Below are 13,114 nucleotides of genomic sequence, written 5' to 3'. Positions count from 1 at the left end.
GTGGTCTCTTCTCATTTTGTTTGGAATATTCCTCAAATAGGAGATCTAAAATACCTAGTTCATTTTTTTAATATCTAACAGTTCAAACATTCTCTTCATTCTAATATAGTAGAAAAGCTCCACAATATGCCACTGACCCATCAGTGCCTGATAGAAATCTTAATTATACGTGTCGAACAAGCATCTTCAAATTGTAGACATTAGTGAAGTTCCATACTCATCAATAAACCAAAATTCCAGTTCTTTGCGCATACACACCTCCTGTCTTGACTCCTCCTTCCCTCATTTTGCACATACAGTGTACTCATGTGTGACCTTTAATCCCTTACATACATCTCCTTCCTTTGTCTTTCAGGGAGTCCTAAGTGAGTGTGTCACAATGCAAGTCAACTATAATCATCATGAGATGGTCTCCATATTTTAACTCTCTTGCTTCATATAACCCATTTGCATATCAGCCTCTGCTCTCCAAGGAACCACCGTGAAAGTAAGTCTCCCAGGACTCTAGTATGTTTGGCCTGTGTAAAAAGTAGTGGAAACACCCTCTTTCAAACAAGCAGTCAGATTTTTTCATCTGAACTAGGAAGTAATACTCCTTATGCTCAAAGACATAAAATATTTTATAAAGGTATATTCGTCAACTTAAAAACTAATCTCTTTCTTTCATGAGCAATAAACCCTTCTTGAGTGGGGAGACAAAATCTATATCAATTGTCCCATTTTCCTCATCTCCCCTTTGATTTGCTTTGAGACAAGTACAGATGAAGGTTGGGAAAGAGGGAGCCTCTCTCTTCTGAGTTATTAGGCCTCAAAACCGAAAGCTCTGCTAGATGTCAGCTCAGTTTGGGCTCACCCAGGAACCTCTGCTCCTGGAAGTTTTCATTGTTTGCAATAATTTTTTATCAACAAAGAGTACCTTTGAGTCCCCGTGAGCATGATACTAATGATCTCTAAGTCCATTAGGCATCCTTATTCCACATCTTCTAGGAATTTACTATGTCTGGGAGTCAGTATGTTCAGAATTATATTTTACAGCTATTAGAGATCAGTTGTAACTTTTGCAGCACACCAACTATCCAGCTAGTCAGTGATCCTACTTCTGGAGCATTTATCCCTCTTCAAAACAGCTTTGGACCAAAGTTTAAAAAATGAAACCATTGAGGACAGGAAATTGGTTTCACATAGTCTTGCCTACTACCTCATGAGATCTTACTCAGACCTTATCAAATTGCTGGAAACTATACAGCAATGCAAAATATACCATAGATGGAGGCAACAGGTTTGGGTTCAAGTTCTATAGATACACTTACTGGCTATATGGACTTAACAAAATATGATCTACTTATCTCAGCTCCCACTTTCTTATTTGTAAATGTAGATAATATCTGCCCCTCAGAATTGCTTTGATGATTAAACAGAGTAATGTCTACTCCAGTGTTTTATAAATTGTGAACTGTCACATAGAAGTATTTTGCCCTTTTATATAGTATATGATTCTTGATTTCTTTGGCCACCTGTTTTTTGGTTCACAAAAGATAAAAGGAGGAAACAAGAGCAAGAGAAATATTCTTAACTGAAAGTAAATTTATTATGAAAGAGATGTCAGCTGACCACCCAAAATTTGAGAAGTTATTAAAGCCACTATAGACCATATGGCTCAATAATAACTTAAGGAATATCCATAATGATAAACCCCCAAGCTCAACAAAAATAGACCAATGTCCTGTATTGTAGAAAACAACAAAGGAAGATACCTATTTTCAAAGGGTTTTTTTAAAAGAAAATTTTAGAATATCATTTAAACTTTCTGAAAATTTCAGTTATGTGGAATACCACATTCTAAAAGCTTTTGAATAAATGAGGCCTCATTAAATCTAGTTCCTGGTAATGAGTCACCTTTTAAAACTCCACACAGGAAGACAGTTTCAATCTCATTAAAATCAGAATCATTTATGAAATCTATGCTCATTGACACTGTCTTCCTTTTTAGAGAGAAATTGTTTCCCTGTGCCACATAAAAGGGAGTTCACTGAACAGATATAAAGGTCTAAGTGAGTGAAAAAGTAGATGACAATGGAGAAATGAGACCATTCTGCCTATTTCTCACTTCAGTTAATGTGTGCTTTTTCTCTTTCATCGGATACATTTAATTGAATAATGGCAGTTATTCCTGTGGCCAGAGGAAGTACCGTAGTTTATAGAAGACTTATTTAGAAAGAAGCTAGAAGTTTGTTCATCCCACTAGAGAGAAATTAACACATCAGCATGGAGTTTGTTTTATTCTAACATTGATGGATACTTGTCAGAACTGAAACAGTCTCTACTAGTGCTTGACAGTCAGTAGGTTGTGTTTATAAGAAATAGCTGAAATCATTTTTGTAAGATATTTAGTACTTAAATATGTTTTAAGTGCTGTTTTCAAGGTGGGTAGGTTGAAAGCCTTGTGATAGAAGACTTCAGTAAGCAATGGCACACACCATGTGAAAATCTTAGAGACTTAGGAGAGTGGGATATAAAGTATAGTAGAGGAATGATGGGGGGAAGGTTTGAAAAAAAAAGAGCTTAGGGCCAGGTCATGTGGAAACTTGAGCATTACGCTAAAACCCTGGAATTACATTGCCAAAATAAAATAGAAATCACTGGGAGATTTTGAATAAAACCAAAGCAGCATCCTGTTAGTATTGTTGAAAAATTATCCAGGTGGAATAAATGGATTAGATTAAGAAGAGCCAGGAGAAATGGCAAACTGGATGGTGCTCTTGCAATTGCTCGAAGAAGCAATAGTGGTACCTCTTTAAAGTAATAGCTGGGGAATGGAGATAAATCTCCCTTTCTCTCCATTTCTACAACTATGGCCAAATCAACAGGATTTGGCAACTGATTAGGTATCAGACCCTAGGGAGATGGTGAAGTCAAAGACTACATCAATAGTTCAAGGATAGGTGACTGCAAATGGTAAGTATTGCAGTTGATAGCTACCCTCCTTAAAGCCTTGTGGCTAATAGGGAAGATATGATTTCTAAGGAGCAGCAAAGTAAACAGTATCCTGTGGTAATACCGTATTAATTCTTTCCAAAGCATCTATATGCATTCATTGCAATACAACTTTGTTTAAGTCCATGAGCCTCTAGTGATTATTAACTTAGGGCATAAAATGTAAAAGGACATTTGAAGCACATGTATTAATTGTAGCTAGGAAGCTCTGGGATACACTACTTAAATAGTGCAGTTTTAGTTGTGCAAAATTATTTTGAGATTATTTATACTCATCATTATTGCTTCTATGTCTTTTTAGGAAGAAATATAACAATTGTATAGCATCACTTAAAACAACATCTGTCAGGTTATTTGAAATACCATGTTTCTAAGTTTTTTTTTTTTTTCTAAAATCAAGCGTTTATTGGATACCAAAATCACAAGATTCTGTTTTCCTCTTCAGTACAGTGCTTTTGTGTGTGTGTGTAACGCCTTACCCTGCTTTAATCTTCTTTTCCTTTGCAACTGACTAGATTAAAATAGCAGACTTGAGAGCAAAGGAAAAATGAGAGTGCTTTTGGGGAGACATGAATTGTCAGTTCTCATAAAAGCAAAGTTACCCTAAGGAGTCTGCTCTACAGTTCTATCAGGTCAGGACAGAGAGGCTGTGATTTGCAGAAGCTTTTTGGAACTATTATGGAAAAAATAATTAGAACTGTCCAAAAAATTTAAATAACCTGAATCTTGAGTAAGTAAATTGTGGAAAGTTTGATTTTAAAAAAACCTTTTAGTGGGTATACTGAATGTATTATTTAGAGGCTCTTGTCAATGGGAAGCATGTAGGGATATCAGCAGAATTAAAGGATTGTGATTTGAAATCTGCTCCAGTAACAACCGTTAAGAGGTATTGAAGAAGTCACTTCCTCTATAAGAACTTCAGTTTCCTCAAAATATGACCTTAAAAATGATCAAACATAAAAACAAAAGTCAAATTGTCTGATCATTAATGGATATAAAGGTATGAAGTATTTAAAGGGTGTTGTTCCAAACAAGAAAGGCGTCTGATTAGTTTCTCTAAAGAATATGAAGATGAACAGTATAGAAGGGGAAATTAAACACAATGCACACACACACACGCCACACATTTTTATATACACAAACACTAATTATTAGAAGCTGTAATGAGGAGAGTAAAAAGACAGATCACACACTGGAAAAAAACTTCTGCAATATGAATATCTGAAAAGTATGGATTCCAATTATATACAGTTTCTTCCAATTAAGATATTAAAAATGCTTAATTGTTATTCACAGGAAATACAAATTTAAATCAAAATTAGATATCAATACATGCTCAAAAGAATAGCTAATTTAAAAAAAGCTTAACAATACTAAGTGTTAATGAGGATATAAGAGCAACTAGAACCCTCATACACTGCTGGTGGGAGTATACAGTTGGCCCTTGAACAACACAAAGGGGAATAGGGGCACTGATCCTCACGCAGTCGAAAATCCATGTATAACTTTTGACTTCCCAAAACTTAGCTACTGATAGCCTACTGTCGACTGGAAGCCTCATCGGTAACATAAACAGTCTATTAAAAGGTATTTTGTTTGTCATATGTATTATATACTTTATTCTTAAAATAAAGTAAACTAGTGAAAAGAAAATTTAAGAAAATCATAAGAAAGGCAAAATCATTTACAGTACTGTACTGTATTTGTCAATACCATTAGTTTACATTGTTTGCAAGGTGAATTGACTGTTAGTAGTTCCATCATCGTTGTCTTATATGATACAAAACACTGTAAATGTTCCACATATTACTAACACTAGACATCAAAAAATGGGCAAAGGACTTGAACAGACATTTCTCCAATGGAGGTATGTAAAAATGATCAATAAACTCATGGAAAGATAGCCTCACTAATCACTAGGAAAATGCAAATCAAAGCCATAATGAGACACCACTTCACACCCATGAGGATGGCTGTTACAAAAAAAGCAAACAAATAAACAAAAAATAAAACCTCAGAAAATAACAAGTTTGGGCAAGGTTGTGGAGAAATTGGAATCCTTGTGCATTACTGGTGGGAATGTAAGATGGTGCAGCTATTTTGGAGAGCAGGGTGATACTTCTTCAAAAAATTAAAAATAGAATTACCATATAACCCAGCAATTTCACTTCTAGTTAAATACCTACAATAATTGAAGGCAGAGACTCTAACAGATATTTGTACACCCATGTTCATAGTAGTAGTAGTATTCACAGTAGCCAAAAGGTGGAAACAACCTGAGTGTCCATCATTCATGGATAAATGAATAAACAAAATATTTATACACACACACACACACACACACACAATGGAATACTGTTCAGCTTAAAACAGGAATGAAATTCTGACACATGCTACAATTTAAATGAACTCTGATAAAATCAACCAGACATAAAAAGATATTGTATAAGACAACTTACATGAAGTCAGAGAGTATTCATATTTGTAGAGTTGGAATGTAGACCAGTTAACCAGGGGCTGAGGGGAGGAAGCATGGAGAAAGATGAGTTAGTGTTTAGTGGATATGACACAGAGTTTCAGTTTGGGATGACAAGAAGTGGCTGGTGAGTTTGCACAACTCTGTGAATATGCTTAATGGCACTGAAGCATATACTTTTTTTTTTTACGGCACCAAAAAACATATTTAAGAAAGTAAAAAACTCACAGCCCTGCCCCTCACACATACACATCTCCCCAAAAGCCACGCAACCTAATCTGAAAGAGAAAACAAATCAAATGTAAAACTCTCACACAAAAGAAGTCTTTGAATTAGGATTTACTAATGTATATAGTCTTTTCTATGAAAAAACAAAACAAACAAGAAACCAAGAGAGTAAAGATAAACTTCAACATGAAGCCTTGGGAGAATTTTAAAAATGTATTGTCTCCTTACAAACTAACAGAAACCAAAACACTGATCAGTGCTTTTCATGTATTTTGAGTGGGAAGCCTTAAATTTAATTGGTATTTGCTAATAAAACAGCACTCAATGGCAAACAAAATCCTTTAGTAGCCAAATAAGAAAAAAAACAAACAACCCAATCCAAAAAAACAAACAACCCAATCCAAAAATGGGCAGAAGACCTAAACAAGCAATTCTCCAAGGAAGAAACACAAATGATCAATAGGCACATGAAAAAATGCTCAATATCACTAATTATCAGAGAAATGCAAATCAAACCTACAATGAAGTAGCACCTCACACCAGTCAGAATGGCCATCATTCAAAAGTCCACAAACAATAAATGCTGGAGAGGCTGTGGAGAAAAGGGAACCCTCCTACACTGCTGGTGGGAATGCAGTTTGGTGCAGCCAGTGTGGAAAACAGTATGGAGATTATTCAAAAGACTAGGAATAGACTTACCACATGACCCAGGAATCCTGCTCCTGGGCATATATCCAGAAGGAACCCTACTTCACGATGACACCTGCACCCCAATGTTCATAGCAGTACTATTTACAACAGCCAAGACATGGAAACAGCCTAAATGTCCATCAACAGATGACTGGACAAAGAAGATGTGGTATATTTATACAATGGAATACTGTTCAGCCATAAAAAAGACAACATAACACCATTTGCAGCAACATGGATATTCCTGGAGAATGTCATTCTACGTGAAGTAAGCCAGAAAGAGAAAGAAAAATCGTTCATATGTGGAATCTTAAAAAAAAAAGAAAAGAACATAAAGACAAAACAGAAACAGATTCATAGAGATAGAATACAAACTTGTGGTTGCCAAGGGGGCAGGGGGTGGGAAGGGACAGAGTGGGAGTTCAAAATTTGTAGATACTGACAGGCATGTGCAGAATAGATAAACAGGATTATACTGTATAGCACATGAAAATATATACAAGATCTTGTGGTAGCTCACAGCAAAAAAAAAATGTGACAATGAATATATGTATGTTCATGTATAACTGAAAAATTGTGCTCTACACTGGAATTTGACACAGCATTGTAAAATGACTATAACTAAATAAAAAAGTTGAAAAAAGCCTCATTCCCAGAGAATAATAATAGTAATTATTATTATTATTATTGCAGTTGATATCAAAAGTCTCGAGCAGATTTGATATTCTGGAGGGCTGTGCCCAGAAAATTGAGTTTGACCAAATCTGGGCAATGATTATGTAACTTTTGAGGTATGTATTTTTATTATTTTAGCACCCTTTTTCACTCTCAAATATCTCTCTTTGTTTTTTATTTTATCTTATTTTATTTTTGAAGTATAGTTGATTTACAATGTTGTGTTAATTTCTGGTGTACAGCAAAGTGATTCAGTTATACACATATATATTCTTTGCCATTGTGGTTTATTAGAGGATATTGAATATAATTCCCTGTTCCATACAATAGGACCTTGTTGTTTATCTATTTTCTATATAGTAGTTTGTGTCTGCTAATCCCAAACTCCTAATTTATTACCCCTCCCTTTAGTAACCATGTATTTGTTTTGTATGTCTGTGAGTCCATTTCTGTTTTGTAAATAAGTTCACTTGTATTTAATACTTGATATCAAATATCTCTATTTGGCTAATAGATGGTCATTCTACTATTAGGCAGCTAGAATTTTTCAAGTCCCATATGCTCTTTTTATGTATCACATCAATTATCGCATCTTTTATAATTTTCTTTGTGCTATGTGACAAAATAAAATTGGGGGAACTTCTCTGTGTCTCTGTCTCTGTCTCTGTCTCTGTTCTCCAGCTTAAATGATGAAAGCTTGGTCTCTTGCTTTATCTTTGGCCAAACTCCAAAAAGAAAAATATATAGCCCAAAATATCTGAAGGGAAGGTAATGTTTATCTAGAACTTCAACCATGGACTATGATATGAATTCAAAGCCTTTATTTAACAAATACTTATTTAGCCATCTTAAGCAGGTTCCATGGCAGATGCTAACCTTTTATTTGTGTGTGTTGGTGGGGAGGGTGAGTGTGTGTAGCTTATGAAGTAAATGCTGAAGACCATTTCCCAGATAGTTGTACTTCTGGGGATTTTATTTAAATTTTGCCTTTGCATTTCCTCATATTATTTTACATGTACTTTTTGAATCATTCAATGTCTAAAAAAGTCTTAATTTGGCATACACACTTGACTAGTAATATCTATAAAGAAATGTTTAGGTTTAAATCTTATTGTTTTATATGTATGTATATACATGACTGGGACATTGTGGCGTACACCAGTAATTGACACACTGTAACTGACTGTACCTCAATTTTAAAAAATCTTATCTTTTCTCTGAACTTTTAGTTCTATTGTCAACTAGGAACTTATGTGCAGATGAGAAATCTGATGCCATTTGCTTTGCTAATTTATAGATGTACTATTTGGATGTTGTTTCTTTGTTTTTCTCTATAAAAAATGTTAGGTCTTCTCTTTTTAATTAAGGTTATGAAATTTCACTATATGGAACCGTTTTTGTAATCTTAATCAACAGTGGGTATATTTCTTCTATGGTTTCTGTAGAATCCCCTCTTCCCATTTTCATTAGATGGATTTTGGGTCTCTCTGTCTCTCATCTTTTCTATCAAAATTTTCATCTTTGAATAATATTCTGAGAGAATTACTTGAATTTTCCTCTAGTTCTGCTATTGATTTTTTAAAATGTAGCCAAAACAAACTCTTTCTTTTTTCTTAGTGCATCTTTCTAGAGGGAGCATATTTCTTGTATTTTTTATTTTATGGATGAAATATACTTTTTAAACACTCCCAAAAATTTTAGCAAAATGGACTTTTAGTTATTTTTTTCTTCCATGAATTTTATTCACTTCTCAAGAGCATGCTTTTTTTTTTTTATTTTAGCAATTTTTATTTGTGCTGCTGGCTTTTCTTAAATGCCTATCCAATTTTCCTCCTTTGTTCATTTACATATTTTAAATAAAAGATTGGTTGAATTGCTTAAGTAGATGGCAAAGAAATTCCTCTTCTTTGTTTATAATCGACCCTCAGTGAGAGTCTTAACTACCAGAACTATAGGTGTTGGTGGAGTAAATGGAATGACATACTTCACTTTATAGATGTGTTATGCACACAAGGTGGAACCCGTCCCCTCTGACTCCCAATGCCAGAATAAAAGGATTTTCCTAGTCCATCCTAAGCAGGTTATCTTCATCTCTTCTCCTGCTTCAGTGAGTAGGCAAATGGCCAAATTAAAAATTAGTGCACCAAGTCTCATTCACATTTCAGTGATGCTGCTATTTCAGTATAGTGAGTCTTCTTCAGTGAAATGTATAAATTGGAAATTTAAATGATATCAGATGTACCATTGTCTGAGGGCTTAAAGGAAACTCATAATAAAAAATTCTGACTTCTATAAACAAGTTTGGGCACTAGAATAAATATTTTCTTTATTCGTGTAGGTAAATTGTTAGTACGTGGCTGCTTGTGGCAGTAATGAAGGAAAGAAGGAAGGGGAGAAAAGTATTGCCATGCTATTCTGGCTCCTGAGGAGGGGCCTTCCAGCAGATGGCGGGAGTTTGTAAGGGGATGGCACATCCCTTTGGCACACGGTACCCAACCTAAAATGTAGACAAGGTAGAACACCTGAAATCTGAATGCTCTCTTCGTGAAGTCCCTTGCCACCAGGAGAAATCTTAGGCCAGATTACTGTCTTAGTCTCAGATTCTTTTTTTTTTCAGTGTGCCTATCGAAAGCTGCAATCTCATTAAATAAAAATATGGTAGGACAATGTGATTACATGAATATTAAAAATACAAAAGATTCTAGACTCATTTTTTATGATACAATCCCAATAATTCCATAGATTTCTTTAGTGCTTTATGCGATGCATGGGTTTTCATTATCTATTAGTTTACTTGTGCCTCACAATAGTTCTATAAGTTATAAAAGAATGCTAGTGTCTATTTTGTGCTATTAATAAGGAAAAGAGATAACTAGAGAAACTAAGTGATTTGGCCAAACATTACAGAAACAGGGAGTGTTGAAGTCATAACTGAAACCCAGTTCTGTAAAATCTCAGTTCAACGTTCTTCTTTCAACGACACAGTGAGGAACAGCTGAAAAAGCCTCAAAATACATATGGCAACAAGAGTGGAAATAATCAAACACAAGCTGTAAGACTTTTGGTCTCCTTCTCAAACCTCTCTGTGGCCACAATAACCCTCAAATCATTTTAACTTCTCTTCTCTTGTCTCACTCGCACACCCCAAAAATGTCCAGCAGCATTTTTCTCTGCCAGCATAGAACTAAGACATGCCCAAGATGTAACTGTGATGTATTCAACCCAGGGCTTGTCCCTGAACACCAGGAATCATGACTTTGTCTTTCAGTAAGACAGCAGGGACCTTCTTTCATCTCACTCTACTGTCCAAAACCTAGAAACTAATGATAAAGAATAAAAGGACTGACAAAATGTAATCTTTCCTCCTATTTTCCCTCACCTCCAACTACAGTTTTCCGATACATTTCAGCCTCTTTGTGGTACATAAAGGTGTAGAAACTTCAGCAAGACATGCAGTAGGAGGAGGAGGAGGAGAGGCAGGCACTTTTAAGCTTTATGATTTATGCTGGTTTGGCATTTCCCAAACATTCCTTTGGAAATCAAAATACTTACCGCAAAGCCTGTATGTGCCAAAGGCTCACGTATCTCTTTGGGAAAATCAAAGTTACTCATGAAACTTTTTAAATCTGGAGCTTAGCACTTTCGACAAGTCAGTTCAAACCCTGCATTATAATTTCTGACCATTTGGAACCGTAGTTGGTTTTAACATTTCTGGATAAATTAAATATTATTCTATAACATGGAAACAGCAAATTGCCATTTCAAAAATTAGTGTTTGGCAATCGTATTGGACCTTCATAGAGATATTTTTTTAATTTTCATTTTTTTCATGTGACAGACTTAATCACAAAGCCCCAGTTCTCAAAAGCATAGAGTGCAGACTTGATATATATTTAACCAGGAATACTTTTTTGAACTCAAATTCACTGATGACAGTTTATGCCCATTTCACCTTTCAAGGAAGCCTATCAGAAAAAAATAATAAAGTGAAAGCAAGAAAGAGTCAGTGATAACCAAATTAAATTTATAGGAGCTGTCCCAGTTCTTAAGTTATGTTATTTTGTGAAATGAAAGCTATTATGGAATTATATAAGGTATTGAGGAAAAAAACTTTAAGACAAATCACTTAATTTCAAATTCCTTCTCCAATATTTATGTGATCTTCATAGTTGTTTAAAGCACATCTATGTTTTCTATTTTCCTCATCTGAAAAATTGTATTTTAAACTAATTTAATTGTAACCTAAAATACTGATAAGGTTCTTGTAAAAACCAAATAAGAGAATAGGTGTGAAAGGCTCTTCACTATTGTAAAGGGCCATTTCAATGTGTGGAACATCTATCTGTTAGTCTGAGACCCAAAGCCATGAAGAATTAAACTTGAGCACCTGGAGAGGGAAGTAATGGAAATTCAGGCTGATGGTTTAAGTCAGGGTGTTCATAGTTAGTAAATATAGTTTGATTTGATAAATGGTAAGTAGTCCCATGCAGAAAGAAAGTAAAGTCAAATATAACATAGTGGCAGACAAAATGACGAGTAACAAACAAAATGATAAGTTGGTGTCAGATCACGAAGGCCCTCAGATGCGGTGGTTCTCTTAGCCACCCCCAAACTCGTGTGTGGTTAAGCCTCAGGGTCACTTTCCAAGGCTTGAGCTGCTGCTCCTTCTTTGCAACAGGCCCAGGAAATCAGACTGGTTTCAGGACGGCTGTTCACATACAGTTCACTCTGTTCTATTCCAGGCTTCCTATATTTGTGTCCCCCTCTCATTCCTGTAACAAAAATCTATAAGTAAAAGTCTCAGTATAATCTCAAGCAGGCACAAAGATTATGCTTTTTTTTAAATGAGGAAAGTTGCTGAAACATTACCTACTAAATTAAAATTTGGGTTTGATCAGACTGGAAATAGTGTAGATTATAAATCAATTAACACTATTAAAACTTAGCTGTCTAAGTAACTGCCAAATTATCAAAAGGCAGTATGAACATTAACAACATTGATTTTTTTGCACACCAAGTTTCCTATCACTTGCCAAAATAATGTTCTCTTATTACAAGATAAAGTCTCAAGTTTTGGCTTCTTCATTGCCTTGAATGTCAGTTTAAGAATGGAAGGGGTCATAACTAAATTCCTCTACATCAATAAATGCTGGCACATAATTCAATGTATGATTATGACTAATATAAACATCAATATCTTTTTTTCTATTTATTTAGTATATGCCAAATGGCAGGTTTTCTGCTAAAGACTATCATTTTATCTACAATGCAAATCCATGACATTTACATGGTTTTGCATTTATATTACATATATTGCATTATATGACAATAATATAGTTATTACTATCTCTATTTTGGAAATCAAAAAATTGATAGAGATAAGTAAAAACACCAATATCACATAGCCAATATATGACAAAACTGTAATTTAAACTGGAGTCTATCTGTCATCTAAGGCTGTGATCTTCCTACTACACTAAATCATCCATACTTTCCCACTGTTCTCATGTCCTTCCTCCATTTATCAAATGAGTATCAACTGTAGATTCTTTGGAAATTTGACCAAAAAATTGAATTTAGCCAAGTCATCAAAAACCAATAAATGAGAAAAATTTCAAGATGCAGGTTTAGAAAGAGAGTTCTTAGACTTGACACCAAAATCACAAACCATAAAAGGAAAAGTTAATAAATTAGACCTCATTAAAATTAAAAAAAATACTCTTGCTCTGTGAAAAGACTGTGTGAAGAGGATAAAAAGACACCCTATGGAGTGGAAAAAAAATATTTGCCAAATATATATCTGACAAGGAATAGTATATAAAACATGTAAGATATTCTCATAACTCAACATTTTATAATAGTAATAAGCCCTGTTAGAAACTGGGCGAAAGACGTGAAAAGACATATCACCAAAGAAGCTGTGTAAGCAAATGGAAGGATGTCAAATGAGCTTATGAAAAATGTTCGACATATCACCACACGTCTATCAGAAAGGCTGAAATGAAAAACAGTGACAACACCAAATGCTGCTGAGAATGTGGAAAAACTGGA

The 13,114-nt window shown here is 34.6% G+C and overlaps 1 long non-coding RNA gene across 1 annotated transcript in view; it reads left to right on the top strand.

Moving 5' to 3' along the window:
* Positions 1 to 472: 472 nt before the first annotated feature.
* Positions 473 to 13,114, top strand: part of LOC116664282 — a 33,100-nt gene continuing 20,458 nt past the window's right edge. The window contains exons 1-2 of the long non-coding RNA XR_004320717.1: positions 473 to 487; positions 7,082 to 7,179. This is a non-coding gene — a long non-coding RNA (uncharacterized LOC116664282). The remainder of the gene's footprint in view (positions 488 to 7,081; positions 7,180 to 13,114) is intronic.

Source organism: Camelus ferus, chromosome 1, assembly GCF_009834535.1.
Source record: "Camelus ferus isolate YT-003-E chromosome 1, BCGSAC_Cfer_1.0, whole genome shotgun sequence".
NCBI lineage: Eukaryota > Metazoa > Chordata > Mammalia > Artiodactyla > Camelidae > Camelus > Camelus ferus.
This window is presented reverse-complemented; position numbering and strand designations above follow the sequence as displayed.